This window comes from Arvicola amphibius, unplaced genomic scaffold (assembly GCF_903992535.2).
Source record: "Arvicola amphibius unplaced genomic scaffold, mArvAmp1.2, whole genome shotgun sequence".
Classification (NCBI taxonomy): Eukaryota; Metazoa; Chordata; class Mammalia; order Rodentia; family Cricetidae; genus Arvicola; species Arvicola amphibius.
In genome coordinates this window covers 338,299-350,181 of record NW_024582316.1, presented here as the reverse complement: position 1 = coordinate 350,181, position 11,883 = coordinate 338,299, and the positions used below count along the sequence as shown (strand labels likewise).

The 11,883-nt window shown below is 50.3% G+C and overlaps 1 pseudogene; it reads right to left on the bottom strand.

Moving 5' to 3' along the window:
• Positions 1 to 209: 209 nt before the first annotated feature.
• On the bottom strand, positions 210 to 1,440 carry LOC119805826 (annotated as a pseudogene).
• Between the last annotated feature and the right edge of the window lie 10,443 nt (positions 1,441 to 11,883).

Genomic DNA, 11,883 nt, shown 5'->3' with positions numbered 1-11,883 from the left:
CAGGCTGGGGATTTCTCTTCCACAGCATGCTTCTCGCTCTCCCCAGCCACCAAGTGACCAAGCCACATGACTAAGGACTAAATCAAGATATGCACAGGACATTTAAACCTATAGCAAGGGAACAGTTATTTGAATACAAGGTCAAAAATCAGCAACAGTTCTACATATAGTGCTGATATTGGATACAAGCTTCAAGGACAAATTTCTTTTCAAAGGCTTATTCCAGTTTCATTGAGGCTAGCATGAGGTGTGTACATTTGCCAGGGCAAATTGATACTTCGAATCAGCAACCTGCTCCGTCCATCTAGAAGCAATTTGCGGTGGATGATGGAGGGACCCCGACTCGTCGTACTCCCTGCTTGCTGATCCCCATCTGCTGGAAGGTGGACAGTGAGGCCAGAATTGGAGCCGCCGATCCAGACTGAGTACTTGCGCTCAGGGGGAGCGATGATCTTGATCGTCATCGTGCTGGGCGCTAGGGCTGTGATCTCCTTCTGCATCCTGTTGGCAATGCCTGGGTACATGGTGTTACCACCGGACAGCACTGTGTTGGCATACAGTCCTTGCAGATGTCCACATCACACTTCGTGATGGAGTTGAAGGTGGGTCTCGTGGATGCCACAGGACTCCATGCTCAGGGAGGAAGGCTGGAAGAGCGCCTCTGGACACTGGAAACGCTCATTGCTGATAGTGATCACCTGCCCCTCAGGCATGCTCATAGCTCTTCTCCAAGGAAGAGGATGATGCAGCAGTGGCCATTCTTGCTCAAAATCCAGGGCAACGTAGCACAGCTTCTCCTTAATGTCACACACTCTTTCCCGCTCAGCCGTGGTGGTGAAGCTGTAGCCCCTGCTCAGTCAGGATCTTCATGAGGTAGTCTGTCAGGGTCCCAGGCCCAGCAAGTCCAGACGCAAGATGGCGTGGGGAAGGGCGTAGCCCTCGTAGATGGGCACTGTATGTGTGACCCCGTCACCAGAGTCCATGACAATGCCAGTGGTGCACCCAGATGCAATACAGGGACAGCACCGCCTGAATGGCCACGTACATGGCTGGGGTGTTGAAGGTTTTGAACATTATCTGCGTCATCTTCTCTGTTTGCTTTGGGGTTCAGGGGGGCCTCGGTCTGAAGCACCGGGTGCTCCTCAGGGTCACACGCAGCTCATTGTAGAAAGTGTGGTGCCAGATCTTCTCCATGTCGTCCCAGTTGGTGACGATGCCGTGCTCGATGGGGTACTTCAGTGTCAGGATTCCTCTCTTGCTCTGGGCCTCGTCACCCACGTACGAGTCTTTCTGGCCCATGCCCACCATGACGCCCTGGTGTCGGGGGCGCCTGACGATGGATGGGAACACGGCCCTGGGGGCGTTGTCGCCAGCAAAGCCAGCTTTGCACATGCCGGAGCCATTATCAATGACGAACGCGGTGATTTCTTCTTCCATTGCGATCAGCGAAGGCTGGGGAGATGGAGCAGCGGGAAGACTCGCAGAGCAAACTGGCGGCGGAGTGTGAGCAAGCCAGTGTTTTTTGAGGGGCTGCTTCATTCCAATTCTGAGGCCCAGATCTAAAAAGCAATGTGCATGAGATAGAGTGTCCCATGGTGTGATGTCTCCAGACAATAGAGCTGACTCAGGCTTCACTGTTTGGCAGTTGAAACAAACTTAGAGCTTGACACTGTGTCACTTATAATGCCACCATCACTGTGTCCTTGGATGGCTCCTACCACAAGTCCTTAATCTGATCTTTCTTTCTAGTCTATAAATCAACTGCCTTTCAAAGCAGATTGGGAGCCTCAGTTACTCTGAGGTAGGAGGGGTAGAAGCCTAAGACCATTCTGGGCTCCATAGAAAGACACTGTTTGCTTTGTTTCTTTGGTTGGTTGGTTGAGTTTCTTTCTTGAGATGTTAGATGATTTTCTGTCCTCTGTGGGGCCCTGAGACTGCCATAATACTCAGTAGTCTCACCAATTTAAAAAGCAGCAGGCAGGACATTGTTGCTTTCTAGGTGACTCTGCTCCTGGGGCCCAGTGACAGGTGGACTTTTCAACTTCTAGAAAGGTCCGCAGAGATATCTGTTCTGTGCATAGAACCTGACTGCCTCCTAGTGTTCTTTGACTTTATTTTGCAGCCCATGAGACACAGGAAGTATTCCAGAACCTGGGCATTCACAGGGCCTGTGTCATACCTCCCATCTGCAGCCAGAGCCTACCTAGTTGTCATAGGTCTGACCTCTGCCACTGTAAGCAACATTGGCACCTGCAGATGCCAGTGCATGGGACCTTGCTCCTCCCAGATGCTCCACTAATCCCCACAATGTCCCTATCTGATACAAGTGGCACTCTAGCTCCTTCCCACTTTTGTGGAGTCTATGGATCTGACCATCTTTCTTTGGCTTCTCTTATGTCCACACTGGATGCTCTGTTACCAAACTAGCCCAGCTGGCCTGTGCCTCACATTTTCCTCACATTGGTCCTATCACATTGTCTTCCTGGATCCTTCCACCTGTGTCTGCCTCTGGTATCTTCCATGCTTCCCTCCTCCCATCTCAAAAACATATCATGACATGTGGATTTGTGGGTCACTCTGAAAGTCCCCAACCCTAGTCTCCATCTTAAGATGTTTATGTGATATTTTTGTGATCACCTAGGGAAAAACAGGATACCTATGAGTAGCAGAAGCAGCCTTGAGAGCAGCTGCACCTGCCAAGGGGGCAAAACAGGATATCTGTGGGCGGCAGGAGCAATCTTGAGAAAAACACCCATTCCTTTGTGTATCAAAGCTCAGGAGGCAGAAACTGGATGAAAACTGGCTTACTTTAGACTTGTTTTTGTTCTTAAGGTTCTGACAACTTGGTAATAGCTTTAAGTGCACAATCTATACAGTTAATATAGGTTATAAGATATGCTGGACCAGAGAATACTGACAGTTTACTGTACAATAGCCTTATCACTGAGTGCTGTGGACCATTTCTACCCAAAGGAAATGCACTTGTTTTTATCCTGTTAGACTTGTTTTCATCTTGATGTTGACCCCCCCCCCATATGTTAATTTGAGTTGACCAATGATATTGCTCTTGCTATGGTTCCCTGTTATGTAACCCTGTGACCCTATAAATGCTTGCTGGAAGAATACCAAGGGGGGCTCAGTCTCACTGGAGTACTGAGTTCCCAGTTGGTGCCTTCGATATCAAAGGATCCTCTTGCTGTTTGCATCCATTAGCGTGGCTTATTGAGGCTGGGGGACCCTTCCCTGAACCTTAGAAATTAGGGTCTTTCATCTTGGAGGTTCCACTGAGGTTCCCGTACTCAGTAACCCACAGTGCCAATCGGGAGGTATGCCGGCCGGTCTTTATGTGTTTTTCTGTGTGTTCTGTTGTGTGATTTCTTATGTGTTTCTGTAAGTCGTTTGTACGTACAAATGCTCCGTAGGCTAATCAGGAGGGAACTGACGGGTCTCATACTTCTTGGTAGCCACCCTGGAAGACGTGCCAGGGATTCTAGGGGCTTGATTTTTCAGAGTCCAATTTGTTTCTGAGAGTGAACCTGCCAATCTGTTGGAGGATGCGGGAGGATGCTTTTGGTTTTGTGCCGATACCATGCCGTGAGGCTTCTGGCCTTCTGTCTGCCTGTCTGTTTTGTGTCTGTTTTGTCTGTCTTTGTCTTGATCTATTTGGAGGAATAGCCCAACATGGGACAGAATCTAACCATCCCCTTATGTTTAAGTCTAGGACACTGGAAAGATGTCCAGCTCAGGGCCGATGGGCAGGCCCCACACACCCTAGCCCCCTTCTCCCAGGCCAGGAGCTTCCAGCCCTGATCCGCAGTGCCAGGAAGAAGGCTCCCGGTGCTCTTCTCCAGACTAGACAGCCACAGTAAGAGGTGGGAGCAAGAAGAGTGCAGAACCTGTTGGCCACCCGGATGGTGGCTCCCCCGCAGAGAGGCGCTGAACCAGCAGTGGAGACTAGCTCTCCATCCAGCCCCTGGGGCAGAACTCTCTTGCCCTCACTGCCTCCTCCCCCACAGCAGGACTCCTTCCCCAGCGAGCCAGTCCTCCTGATGGAGAAGGTACCACAGAGACGGCCCGGGAGGAGGCCTACCTTCCCCGAGGCTGGCATCATGGGGGCGGCACAGGTGTCCTCGACCCGAAGACAGTCTTGCTACCTGTGCGACCTGCCTCGCATGCCCTGGGCCATGATCTGGGACTTCTCTGAACCTGTCTGCCGCGGTTGCGTCAATTATGAAGGCGGCTACCGCATAGAATTCATGATTGAGACCGCCCGACAGCTGAAGCGGATACACCAAGACGGCCGCTGCCCTGGCCGAGGCCGCTGACGCTGCCGCAGCCGCTGCCACAGCCGCGATAGACCAACATAGCCGTTTTTGAGTATCTGCCACCCCTGACTTCTCCCACCTGCCCAGTGGACTGTACCCGTCCTACCTCTACCTGAACCACCTGAAGCCCCCAGAAGCGGGAGCGTCCTCCTCAGCCAGCTGGGTCAGCCCAGCATCTTCGATACCCAGAAAGATGGCTTCTACCTGCCTGCGCCTGTGACCTTGCACTCTTACTCATCCTCCTCCAGAACTCCCAGTGGTCTCTCCTCTGGTGGCCCAGCCAAAGGCTCCTCCCGGGAAGGTGCAGGGAAGGACCGCTCAGCCCGCGAAGGAGACCCCCTCCATTGTTCGGTAAGAAAGACCCTTGGGAACAGGAGGAGGTGACCAAGACCGTGGGGTGATGGACTTGAACCAGGAGGCCCGAGCCGAGCGCTGCCAGGACTGTGGGCCCTCATGCCTGGCTGAGCACCTGTCACCCTTTTTGGCAGAGGCCAAAGCCAAGGGCTCTATGTAGCCATCTGCCCTGAGCCTCTGCAGTGGAGTGATGGACGCAGGAACTGTCTGGAAGTACCACTTTCAGACATGGCCCGAAATGGTGTGCCCAGTGACCCTGGAGGTGTGCTGGACTTCCTGGAGGAGGTCCACCACAAGCAGGAGAGCATCGTGGATGCAGGCCCTGTTGTAGTTCACTGCAATACTGGAATTGGCAGGACGGGAACACTCATTGTGATTGATATCCTTATTGACATCATTAGAGAGAAAGGTGTTGACCATGACATCGATATTTGAAAAACCATTCAGATGGTGCAGTCCCAGAGGCCAGGAATGGTACAGAAAGAAGCACAGTACCAGTTCATCTATATGGCTTTACATCCAGAGGCTGCAGCACATGATCAAGGAGGAACATAAAAGCCAAATGAAAGGACCCGAACATAGCAATATTAAGAATTCCCTGGTGAACCAGACAATCAGTGGCCTGAGCCCCATGCCACATTGCACTCAAACACCACCCAGTGCAGAAGTGAGGGAGGTTCTGGGCTTGGCACATAGCTCATTACCATGTCCCATGAGCATTAGAAGATTCCCAAGAACACGGAATGACTCTAAGAAGGATGATAATGATGACAGTGGGCATAGCTCCCAGAGGAGGGACAGCATCTCCAACAGGGTTTTCTATGAAGAGTTCCTGGCACTGGAAAGACGTATGGACTGTGTGGAGCACTCCATAGGCAGCATCATGTCCAAGATTGATGCGGTGGTTGTCACATGTAAGACCATGGAAAATGTAGATGTTAAGTGCTATTCTATTTTGGCAATTATATTCTCCATTTGCAGGACAAATCATCCCTCTACAAACTGAGTTAGCCCAAAGATAATCCCCTGGCCACTCATGACCAGCATAATTGATGTGAGCTGAGTTAACTTTTAAATGACGGGATATATGTGACTTTTGACATTTTGACTGGTTTTACATTGTCCCATAGCCTTCCCTGCTATGTGAAAGTGGCAGTATCAGGGGAATGCAGAGCTTCAGTAAACGCTATCCACAAGTACCAGAGAGAGAGAATGGGCTAAATACAAACACAGTTTAACTGAAGAAACCCTGTTAATGGAAATTGTAAAGAAAGGGGATTATCTAAGTTTTGCCTCAAAATTGTAAAAATTCCTTTGTTATTGCCTAATTCTAGTTGCTTCTTACTATAAGGAGGAGTTCAGATACCAGTTTTTGCCACAGTCTTACAAGTTCATCTCTGGCTGTGGTCTCAAGGAGATTTATTTACTTATTTTTTTATTTTTATTTTTCCTGGAATAAAGTTTGCTTCTGGTTTACTAGACTTTGGTGTTTTTTTTGTACAAACCCCGTGGACCTAACATTTTGGTGACCCATACAGGGAAGCACAAACCTGGTTCTGGAGGGGGGCACCCCAGTCTCTGGTCTCTGGTAAACTTTATTATTACTGTTTTTAACCAATTGGTAAGTTTCTGGTTTTATTTGGTATCTGGTATCTGGACAATCTGCAGGCTCAAGAACATCTAGTAGACATGCTTCTAATCTCAGAGCCTGAGGGAAATGGGGGTTGTTCCAATTCCTCCTCTGGCCATTGGGTCATTTGGTTACAATCCTTTGGGACTGATAAGATCTCATGTGACCCAACATGCAGCAATGTCTTGTCGAATCTGTTTGTCATGTTCTGTTTAATTGTCATATCATGTTGAAAATTGTCTACTGTCAGGCTCATGTGGTGGCTGTTATTAAATTCCTGTCTACCATGGGCTAAGGTTCTTCTGCACCTCAGATCCTTTCATATCCTATGCTCCCACTTCCAGGATTTCAGGAATTTAACAGTAGATTTTGCCAGCCTTCCCTGTCCTCTTTGCCTCGAGAGTCCAGGCTTCAGTGGGCACCTGTCTGTGCTAGCACTGCTGTTAGCCAGGGAGAGGACTGCCCCTCCCCTGCAGGAGCTGTAGTCCCAGGCTGGCTTGTCAAGGAGAAGCCAGGAGGACAGAGGCAAGCAGAGGCAACTGCAAGGCCAGGTACCAAGGATGGCCACTGTTGGCCACTTGTCCTGGAAAATAATTGGTTTTATTCTCACAAAATATCACATGTTCCAAAGCTGCACAGCGGGAAGCATGAGAGTGGAGCAGCAGTGGGACCAGAGCCATCAGGAAAGGAGGAGCTGATGCAGAGGTCATAGAGGGGTGCTGCATACTGGCTTGCTTTCTCTGTGGTGACATAAAACTAGTCAGTATACCCCTAGTAAAGCTTGGCTGACTGACTGCTGAGATCTTGCTTTGCCCGCCTTCTTATTTTTTAAATCAGCAGAAAAGAGATTCATTCCTGTAACTGTCTAGCCTGGCCCAGCATAGACCAGCAAGACACAACTATGTCACAGCCTCACGCATGGCCCCTCTTTTCCCACCACTCTACAGTCCCTCCCTTGTCCCCTTTTCCCCTCACCTCCTAGGCCCAGCACTTCAGCCTCTGATGGAGACTGTCCTGGGAAGAACAGAACCACCTCCTCTGGGAGACCCTCCGGCCCCCTTATGCTCAACCCCTGGATGGCCCCTGGGCTCTGGGAACTCACCCATTGGACTGCCCCAGCTCTACAGACACGGCCTGCTTCTCCCCTTCACCTGTACCTCACTTCCCAGCTCTGCTTCATATAAACACTCAAAGATCTCTGCAACCTTTTTCTGTTCTCCTTTGCTTCTTGCCTGCCCTTCAGATGCTCTGCTGCACCCTCTGCTCACAGCAGGACCCCAACATGGCCCTTCTCATGAATCCAGCAACCCACAGCAGCCCAGGTCATGGGGCCACCAGCAGCTTGGGCCCAAGACTCAGGGCTCCTTCCTCCTTAAATGGTCACTTCAGTAGAGACAGGCTGGCCTGTTGCTGGGTCTTTCTGCCCCTAGGCCTCAGTGCCTCTGAGCATTCCTGGGCCCTGTCCCTCTCTGCAAACCAGCAGCAGCTGCTGCCTTGCTAGCCTTTCCTCTTCAGTCACAGCTGCCCCATGGGAGCAGCCTGGGTCTCCCTGGGTTTCTAGTGTGCCTTGTGGCTTTCATCTCAGGAGTGGGGAACTCTGCATGATTCACTTGTGGTGGCACCTGGCTGAGTTGTGCAGGCTGGCTTCACACTCTCCATGAGATTCTCCTGCTCCCCAAATGCTGGGATGACATGTGTGCTACCATGCTGGCTAAAAAAATAGGTTCGATAAAGGACAGGGATGAGTGATCCTCGGTACTTCAACAGTAGGGGCACCAAAGTTTAAGGCCAAGACATCTTGGACTATGTCTAACAGTGCGGGTCTCCATGAAGACTCTGTCACCCTCAGGACATGGCTATGTTAATAAAACTAGGCAGTAAGCAAACCTGTCAGAGGTGACAAACAAGACTGCCAGGCTGGGGTCACTCAGTGGCAGGGTGCTCACTAGGCATTGTGAGGGCCCAAATTTCATCCCTGCCATCACAGAAAACAACACATCTGCTGGGGATGTAGTTCAGTGGTTGGGTGATTGCCTAGCGAATGTGAGGACCTGGGCTCCATCCCCAGGACTAAACCCCAACACCCATAAAACCCCCCAGGTCCAGTGTTCGCTGTCAGCAATGAGGCCTGAGTACAATTCTCATGACCGATGGTGCAAGGAGAGAAAACAACTCCCTCAAGTTGTCCCTAACTGCTCCTGTGCCCTACACACACACACACACACACACACACACACACAGAGAGAGAGAGAGAGAAAGTGTAATTAAGAAAAACACGTAGCAGGGCACTGCTACGTAACTGGTGCACACCTTTAAACCTGGCACGTGGGAGACAGAGGTCAGTGAGTTTGAGGCCAGTTCGGTCTACAGAGCAAGATCCCACACACGCAGAACTGCAGAGAATTCCTGTTTCGCAAACAAACAAAACAGAGTATTGAAAAAAAAGGAAAAGAAAAAAGAAAGAAAGAATTTGGGTCTGAAGAGCACTTGCTGCTATTCCAGGGGATCTGAGTTTGTTTCCCAACACCCACACTGGGAGGCTTATCTGGTTTCCCAGTGCAACTCGTGTATGTGTCCCTGTGCTGCTGGCACCCATTCACCATGGGGACTACATCTTCTTAAGAGGAATGCAGATCTGAGCTCCAGACCTACACCTTCAAGGGGCCTGTTCCGTGTCCTTCCAAAGGTGAGATTTAAAGCTCCTGCGCCAGGAGGAAGGGAGTGCCACTTAGAATAGAGACTGTAGGAGGGTGTTCTTCACATACAGAATGCAAAGCAAGTCCAGAGGTCCTACTTTGTATCTCCAGCCAAGGGGTGGTGTGAGTGGGCGTGGCTTCAAAAAGTCTCTCTAAAGCCTGGCAGGCTTCAGAGCAAGCTAAATGCATGAGTCCTAAGCTGGGAAGGAGGAATGGCTAATATAGCACCCTGCTCCTCACAGCTCCGTGGATCCTGTTCCAGAAAAAGGTGCACCTACACACGTCCGAGTCCTCGGGTGTACGAGAGGCCAGCTGGGGACTTGGAGAACAGGACAAAATCTGTGGCACTTCTATATTAGGCGTGAAATGTGTAAAAGCTGGGCCTGGAAAGCCACAGAAGAACTTCTCCTAAGAGGGCCCGAAGAGGGGAAAGGAGGAAGAAAGAGCTCCAGCAGCCCGGGAGATGATGGGGTGCAGCCTCTGGGAGTCACCTCCTCATTCCTCCACAACACAGCACAGACTCTTCTGTCTCCTGCCCTGCAATTCTGGTGGTGGAACTTAGAGCATTCAGCATACATGCTGGGTAAGTGTTCCACCATGGGCCCACACCCCCAGACAGGTATCCAGTATGTTTCTCCAACAAGTGCAAAGTCTGGCTTGGAACTCCTAGCTGGGCAAAACCCTCTTTCAAGTCCAGCTGATGACTGTGTGGGTCAGGTGGGGACTCAGGACTCCTGGTTTAACTCCCCTCCTGACAAGAGACCATGAACGTAGGATGTGCTGGGTGGGTCCAAAGTCCAATCCAGAAAGCCCTGCTTGTGCCTACTTCTTGGCTGCCTCCCGAGAGCAGAGCTGAGCCAGCCGAGATCTCCTTATGCCTCAGAGTTACAGCTACAGGCAGGTCCTGATAGTGACAGGTGGCATGGATTATAACTTAGGCAGAATTGGGGACACAGGGATCAAGGCTTGGAATGAGGGGAGCCTATTACGTTTCCTGTGAAGAGGAGCTGCCTCCAGCCAAACACAGAAAGCCATGTCGAGGATTAACCCATGATGACAAGAGCAGAGACCCCATAGCTCTGCTCTTTGGGACACTTGCTGTGGCCCCTGCTTTTGTTTGTCTCAACTGACTTTTCCAGTCAACTACCAGGACAGGGTCCTTGTTTATTCCTATTTTCCCAAAATGGACTCAGGCAGGTTTTGGCTTTGGAGATGGACCTAGGATTTCTAGAACCAGGCAGGAAGTGTGGCTAGGATGCAGAGTTTGTGCTTGGGATCTTAACACATGCAAGGCTCAGGCTTCCTCAGCTCCAAGGAGATGAAAAAGGCAAGTGCTTTTCTAGAACCTAATCGTCTACAATAGATGATACAATACAATAAATCTCTTAATCCAAATTTGGTGGTCAAACTGTCTTGATGCTGGCTCCTTCTTTGACCTCAGGGCCACCCTTTGCACTATGTGATGCTGTAGTGTTTCCAACTTGCATTATAATGAGTGTGGTGACCAAAGATGATGATAGTTTTGTGTAGAATGGTCCACATGGAAGGGGCTGAAGGCAACAATAGACGTTGTGTATGAAGTCTGGCTAAAGTTCCTACTGGTCTCAGTGCATCTCTGGGGCATCTGCAGGAGTCAGGGGAGAGGTGGGGAGAGCTTGGTTTCTTGTGGTGTTTGCTGGCTGGTAGAAGGGATTGCCCATGAGTGACCATGGAAGGATCGCCAGCTGAAGCAGCCTGGGGGCACAGTAGGGCCATTGTCTCTCTAGCTCTTGTATCACCACTAACCTGGGTTTCTGGATACTCGGTCCCCATCTGGGAACAAACTGTCACTTTACCTGAAGCGTTAGCTGTGTGGGACTCCATTCTCAGAGGTTGTCCGATCACCATTTCTCTCATAAATTGCATTATTTCCTCCACAGTCCCAGGCCGCCAAGGTACCCATCTTTTTCCATCTGCCTGCTGTTAAGGTTTTGTGTGTGTGTGTGTGTGTGTGTGTGTGTGTGTGTGCACATGCTCTTTCATCTCCATTGCAGTCCCTTCTCTGCCTGTTCCTTTTGACAACTCCCTCACCAATGACCATGATATTCCTGCTTCACCTTAGTTGGGGAAGGTCTCCTACTCTGGGGCTCATCCAGCCGATGATCCGCTCTCAGATGTGGCCTGCCCCGTGTCCCACCTACCAGCACTTTTTGTCTTTGAAGTCCCCAACCCACCTGTGCTAGGAAGCCCCTGCCCGGCTCATCATTCAGCCAGGCTCCCCCAGCCATGGCCTCCTCACAGAACAAGACAGGCCCTTCTCTTTTGCCCTTGTGGTCTTTCAGTTTCTCCTGACAGTGCCTACAGATCGAAATTTTACCCATGACCAGCATGGTTTGCAAATACTCCAGAACTAAGAGCTTTGTTATCCTAAGTGAGCTCCTGTGCCCTCCCTCAACCCAGGCTCCATGATGGTTAATTGGACTGTGTCTTTCTGATGCTGAAGTCCAAATTCAGAAAAGTGGAGCCTGATTTGCAATAGGATCTTGTAGAGATCAGAAGTTGAGGCCACATGGGAGTTAGTTGCTCTCTTCATGGACAGCAAGGTATGCATAAAAGAATATTCCAAATACTTGGGTGGGATACCAGGGAAATCAAGCCTTTGAGCTCAAAAGTACTGCCGACATTGCTCATTTGTATTGCTAATGCGCCCTCTAGTGGCTGTCCTTGGTTGTCAGCTTGACTGAAAGGAATTAACTAAAACACAACTGGGTACAGTTGTGAGAGATATTTTCTTAATTTATTTGATTTGGGAAGACACAATTCTATTTAAGGCCCCCAGAATTATGTTGTCACTGGCTCCTCACAGACTGACCACACAGAATTTAGTCACAAAGCCAAA